This window comes from Anopheles moucheti, chromosome 2 (genome assembly GCF_943734755.1).
Source record: "Anopheles moucheti chromosome 2, idAnoMoucSN_F20_07, whole genome shotgun sequence".
Classification (NCBI taxonomy): Eukaryota; Metazoa; Arthropoda; class Insecta; order Diptera; family Culicidae; genus Anopheles; species Anopheles moucheti.
The window spans coordinates 52713058-52720103 of NC_069140.1; positions in this window are offsets into that span (position 1 = coordinate 52713058).

Below are 7046 nucleotides of genomic sequence, written 5' to 3' on the forward strand. Positions count from 1 at the left end.
GGGTGGTCTGTCTGACGCCCAGTACGGATTTCGAAAGGGACGCTCTACGATGGACGCCATCAACAGGGTGCTCGCCAACGGAAAGATCGCGCTCGACAAGAAGGGCAAGGGCGACCGACTGTGTGCGATGGTGACAATCGACGTGAAGAACGCCTTCAACACGGCCAACTGGACAGCGATCGGAGAGGCTCTGCAGCGAAGGAACACGCCATCGTACCTCCTGGCGATGCTGCGGAACTACTTCGAGAATCGCACGCTCCACTACGAGACGGACGAAGGATTGGTCTCGCTACCAGTGTCGGCGGGCGTGCCTCAGGGTTCGGTTCTAGGGCCAACACTGTGGAACGTCATGTACGACGACCTTCTCCGTCTGGAGCTGTTCGGGAAGCGTGCGGACATCATCGGGTTTGCTGACGACGTGACGTTCACCCTCGTTGGACGGGACACGCAGGACATCAGCGCCCTTGCTACGAGGAACCTGGAGACGATCGAGCGTTGGATGGGAGGAGTGGGATTGCAGCTGGCCCATCACAAGACCGGCTACATGATCTTCTGCACCCATCACACCCCGCAGATAGGCCAACTACGAGCGGGGACACACACGATCGAATCCACGGAGACGCTCAAGTACCTCGGGGTTGAGCTCTGCCGCAAACAGCACCACGGTCGACATCTAGAGGAGGTTTGCAACAAGGCGACTCGTATCACGAACGTCTTGACCGCCCTGATGCCGAACAAGTGTGGCCCAAAAAGCAGCAGAAGGAGACCCCTGGTGAACGTCGGGAATAGCATTGTCCGCTACGCTGCGCCAGCGTGGGGACGGAAGCTTCTACAGAGGAACTCTCACCGCACCACAGTCCAGAGGTCGCATCGCACCGGAGTGCTTCGAGTGGCCAGCGCATTCCAAACGGTTTCATACGACGCCGCCTGCGTGGTTGCAAGCACCATCCCGTTAGTTCTCCTCCTAGAGGAGGACATCCGCTGCCACGACGAAAAGGCAGCGAGGGGAGGTCCAGCACCAGACATACGGAAGCGGCAGCGAGAAGAGACCATGGAGCGCTGGCAACGCCAGTGGACAGCCGGCGCAGAACAGCAGAGTCCGCCAGGTTTGAAGACAAGGAGGCTGATCCCGAACATCAGTTCATGGGTTGGCCGCAAGCACGGGGAAATAGATTTCTATCTTACCCAAGTCCTAACGGGACACGGGTTCCTGCGGAGCTACTTCGTCAACAAAGGTATCCTGGAGGGCTCGCCTAACTGCCCGGTGTGTGAGCATGACGTGGAAGACGTCGACCACGTGATGTTCCATTGTCCACGGTTCGCCAGAGCACAACACGAGATGCAGCAACAGAGCCACACCCGCTTGACGATGGACAACCTTGCCACGGAAATGTGTGCCAGCCGCAGTACATGGGAAGCAGTCCGGACGGCCGCACGGACAATCTTCAAAAGCCTGCAAGTGAGGTGGAATGAGGAGAGTCCGCCGACGGCCAGAAGACGACGGCAGCAGCGACGAAGGAACGCGGATCAACGGAGGCAGCAATAGCGGCTCCCCGCCACCAACAACACCAGGACAACGGAAAACAGAAGCAGCAGCGGTAGCGACGAGTAACCAGAGCAGCAGCAGGAGCTAGGACCCACCCGAGAGTGGCGGCCACGGACGGGTGGATTCTGAACAACAGCAGCAGCAGCAGACGGAAGACACGAAGCGGCAGCAGCAGCGAGGACAACCAGGAAGGACGACGCAGCAGTGCGCAACAGCAAGGGTGCTACGCACACACGACCCCGCATGGAGTACTACGCACATCAGCGCATCGGCAGGGTTCGGATCAGGTCGAGGAGTGGTTTAGTGCGGTCGCATCGGTTGCTTGACTCGCTTCACGGGTCAAGCTTCATGATGAATCCCACATAACCCATCTCGAGGGGCGGTGTCTAGCCGCGATATGCCCCTCTAGGTGGGTACCTTTTGAAGGTTCCCTCCCCGTTAACAAAAAAAAAAAAAAAAAAAAAAAGATGGCGGACACAAGATGGCGGACAAGATGGCGACCAAGATGGCGGCCAAGATGGCGGACAAGATGGCGGACAAGATGGCGGACAAGATTGTGGCCAAGATTGTGGAAAATATGGCGGACAAGATGGCGGACAAGATGGCGGACAAGATGGTGGACAAGAAGGCGGACAAGATGGCGGACAAGATGGCGGCTAAGATGGTGGACAAGAGGGCGGACAAGATGGCGGACAAGATGGCGGACAAGATGGCGGACACAAGATGGCGAACAAGATGGCGAACAAGATGGCGGCCAAGATGGCGGACAAGATGGCGGCCAAGATGGCGGACAAGATGGCGGACAAGATGGCGGACAAGATGGCGGCCAAGATGGTGGACACAAGATGGCGGACAAGATGGCGGCCAAGATGGCGGACAAGATGGCGGACAAGATGGCGGACATGATGGCGGACAAGATGGCGGTCAAGATGGCGGACAAGATGGCGGACAAGATGGCGGCCAAGATGGCGGCCAAGATGTCGGCTAAGATGGCGGACAAGATGGCGGACAAGATGGCGGCTACGATGGCAGACAAGATGGCGTTCAAGATGGCGGAAAAGATGGCGGACAAGATGGCGGACAAGATGGCGGACAAGATGGCGGTGTCTTGGTCGCCATCTTGTGTCCGCCATCTTGTCCGCCATCTTGGCCGCCATCTTGTCCGCCATCTTGTCCGCCATCTTGTCCGCCATCTTGTCCGCCATCTTGGTCCGCCATCTTGTCCGCCATCTTGTCCGCCATCTTGGCCGCCATCTTGTGTCCGCCATCTTGTCCGCCATCTTGTCCGCCATCTTGTCCGCCATCTTGTCCGCCATCTTGTCCGCCATCTTGTCCGCCATCTTGTCCGCCATGTTGTCCGCCATGTTGTCCGCCATGTTGTCCGCCATGTTGGCCGCCATCTTGTTCGCCATGTTGTCCGCCATGTTGTCCGCCATTTTGGCCGCCATCTTGGCCGCCATATTAACCACACTCTTGGCCGCCATATTGGTCGCCATGTTGTCCGCCATGATGTCCGCCATGTTGTCCGCCATCTTGTCCGCCATCTTGGCCGCCATCTTGTCCGCCATTTTGTTCGCCATCTTGTCCGCCTTATTGTCCGCCATCTTGTCCGCCATCTTGTCCGCCATAGTGGTTGCCATCTTGTCCGCCATCTTGTCCGCCATCTTGGCCGCCATGTTGTCCGCCATCTTGTCCGCCATCTTGTCCGCCATCTTGTCCGCCATCTTGGCCGCCATCTTGGCCGCCATCTTGTCCGCCATGTTGTCCGCCAACTTGTCCGCCATCTTGTCCGCCATCTTGGCCGCCATCTTGTTCGCCATCTTGTCCGCCATCTTGTCCGCCATCTTGTCCGCCATCTTGTCCGCCATCTTGTCCGCCATCTTGTCCGGCATCTTGGCCGCCATCTTGTCCGCCATCTTGGCCGCCATCTTGTCCGCCGTCTTGTCCGCCATCTTGTCCAGCATCTTGGCCGCCATCTTGTCCGCCATCTTGTCCGCCATCTTGTCCGCCATCTTGTCCGCCATCTTGTCCGCCATCTTGGTCCGCCATCTTGTCCGCCATCTTGTCCGCCATTTTGGCCGCCATCTTGTTTCCGCCATCTTGTCCTCCATCTTGTCCGCCATCTTGTCCGCCATCTTGTCCGCCATCTTGTCCGCCATCTTGGCCGCCATCTTGTTCGCCATCTTGTCCGCCATCTTGGCCATCATCTTGGCCGCCATCTTGGCCGCCATCTTGTCCGCCATGTTGTCCGCCAACTTGTCCGCCATCTTGTCCGCCATCTTGGCCGCCATCTTGTTCGCCATCTTGTCCGCCATCTTTTCCGCCATCTTGTCCGCCATCTTGTCCGCCATCTTGTCCACCATCTTGTCCGCCATCTTGTCCGGCATCTTGGCCGCCATCTTGTCCGCCATCTTGTCCGTCATCTTGGCCGTCATGTTGTCCGCCATCTTGTCCGCCATCTTGGCCGCCATCTTGTCCGCCATCTTGTCCGCCATCTTGTCCGCCATCTTGTCCGCCATCTTGTCCGCCATCTTGGCCGCCATCTTGTCCGGCATCTTGGCCGCCATCTTGTCCGCCATCTTGTCCGGCATCTTGGACGCCATCTTGTCCGCCATCTTGGCCGCCATTTTGTCCGCCGTCTTGTCCGCCATCTTGTCCGGCATCTTGGCCGCCATCTTGTCCGCCATCTTGTCCGCCATCTTGTCCGCCATCTTGTCCGCCATCTTGTTCGCCATCTTGTCCGCCATCTTGTCCGCCATCTTGTCCGCCATCTTGTCCGCCATCTTGTCCGCCATCTTGGCCGCCATCTTGTCCGCCATCTTGTCCGCCATCTTGTCCGCCATCTTGTCCGCCATCTTGGCCGCCATCTTGTCCGCCATCTTGTGTCCGCCATCTTGTCCGCCATCTTGGTCGCCATCTTGGTCGCCATGTTGTCCGCCATCTTGGCCGCCATTTTGTCCGCCATCTTGTCCGGCATCTTGGCCGCCATCTTGTCCGCAATCTTGTCCGTCATCCTTGTCCACCATCTTGTCCGCCATCTAGTCCGCCATATTGTCCGCCATCTTGTTCGCCATCTTGTTCGCCATCTTGTCCGCTATCTTGTCCGCCATCTTGGCCGCCATCTTGTCCGCCATCTTGTCCGCCATCATGTCCGCCATCTTGTCCGCCATCTTGTCCGCCATCTTGTCCGCCATCCCGGCCGCCATCTTGGCCGCCATGTTGTCCGCCATCTTGTCCGCCATCTTGTCCGCCATCTGGTCCGCCATCTTGGTCCGCCATCTTGGTCCGCCATCTTGTCCGCCATCTTGGCTGCCATCTTGTCCGCCATCTTGTCCGCCATCTTGGCCGCTATCTTGGCCGCCATTTTGGCCGCCATCTTGGCCGCCATCTTGTCCGGCATCTTGTCCGGCATCTTGTCCGCCATCTTGTCCGCCATCTTGTCCGCCATCTTGTCCGCCATCTTGTCCGCCATCTTGTCCGCCATCTTGTGTCCGCCATCTTGTCCGCCATCTTGTCCGCCTTGTTGTCCGGCATCCTGGCCGCCATCTTGTCCGCCATCGTGGCCGCCATCTTGGCCGCCATCTTGGCCGCCGTCTTGTCCGCCATCTTGTCCGCCATCTTGGCCGCCATCTTGTGCGCCATCTTGTCCGCCATCTTGTCCGCCATCTTGGCCACCATCGTGGCCGCCATCTTGGCCGCCATCTTGTGCGCCATCTTGTCCGCCATCTTGTCCGCCATCTTGTCCGCCATCTTGTCCGCCATCTTGTCCGCCATCTTGTCCGGCATCTTGGCCGCCATCTTGTCCGCCATCTTGGCCGCCATCTTGTCCGCCGTCTTGTCCGCCATCTTGTCCAGCATCTTGGCCGCCATCTTGTCCGCCATCTTGTCCGCCATCTTGTCCGCCATCTTGTCCGCCATCTTGTCCGCCATCTTGTCCGGCATCTTGGCCGCCATCTTGTCCGCCATCTTGTCCGCCATCTTGTCCGCCATCTTGTCCGCCATCTTGTTCGCCATCTTGTCCGCCATCTTGTCCGCCATCTTGTCCGCCATCTTGTCCGCCATCTTGTCCGCCATCTTGGCCGCCATCTTGTCCGCCATCTTGTCCGCCATCTTGTCCGCCATCTTGTCCGCCATCTTGGCCGCCATCTTGTCCGCCATCTTGTGTCCGCCATCTTGTCCGCCATCTTGGTCGCCATCTTGGTCGCCATGTTGTCCGCCATCTTGGCCGCCATTTTGTCCGCCATCTTGTCCGGCATCTTGGCCGCCATCTTGTCCGCAATCTTGTCCGTCATCCTTGTCCACCATCTTGTCCGCCATCTAGTCCGCCATATTGTCCGCCATCTTGTTCGCCATCTTGTTCGCCATCTTGTCCGCTATCTTGTCCGCCATCTTGGCCGCCATCTTGTCCGCCATCTTGTCCGCCATCATGTCCGCCATCTTGTCCGCCATCTTGTCCGCCATCTTGTCCGCCATCCCGGCCGCCATCTTGGCCGCCATGTTGTCCGCCATCTTGTCCGCCATCTTGTCCGCCATCTGGTCCGCCATCTTGGTCCGCCATCTTGGTCCGCCATCTTGTCCGCCATCTTGGCTGCCATCTTGTCCGCCATCTTGTCCGCCATCTTGGCCGCTATCTTGGCCGCCATTTTGGCCGCCATCTTGGCCGCCATCTTGTCCGGCATCTTGTCCGGCATCTTGGCCGCCATCTTGTCCGCCATCTTGTCCGCCATCTTGTCCGCCATCTTGTCCGCCATCTTGTGTCCGCCATCTTGTCCGCCATCTTGTCCGCCTTGTTGTCCGCCATTTTGGCCGCCATCTTGTCCGCCATCGTGGCCGCCATCTTGGCCGCCATCTTGGCCGCCGTCTTGTCCGCCATCTTGTCCGCCATCTTGGCCGCCATCTTGTGCGCCATCTTGTCCGCCATCTTGTCCGCCATCTTGGCCACCATCGTGGCCGCCATCTTGGCCGCCATCTTGTGCGCCATCTTGGCCGCCATATTGGTCGCCATCTTGTCCGCCATCTTGTCCCCCATCTAGTCCGCCATCTTGGCCGCCATTTTGTCCGCCATCTTGTCCGGCATCTTGGCCGCCATCTTGTCCGCCATCTTGTCCGCCATCTTGTCCGCCATCTTGTCCGCCATTTTGGTCGCCATCTTGGCCGCCATCTTGTCCGCCATCTTGTGTCCGCCATCTTGTCCGCCATCTTGTCCGTCATGTTGTCCGCCATCTTGTCCGCCATCTTGGCCGCCATCTTGTCCGCCATCTTGTCCGCCATCTTGGCCGCCATCTTGGCCGCCATTTTGTCCGCCATCTTGTCCACCATCTTGTCCGCCATCTTGTCCGCCGTCTTGTCCGCCATCTTGTCCGGCATCCTGGCCGCCATCTTGTCCGCCATCTTGTCCGCCATCTTGTCCGCCATCTTGTCCGCCATCTTGTCCGCCATCTTGTCCGCCATCTTGTCCGCCATCTTGGTCCGCCATCTTGTCCGCCATCTTGGCCGCCAT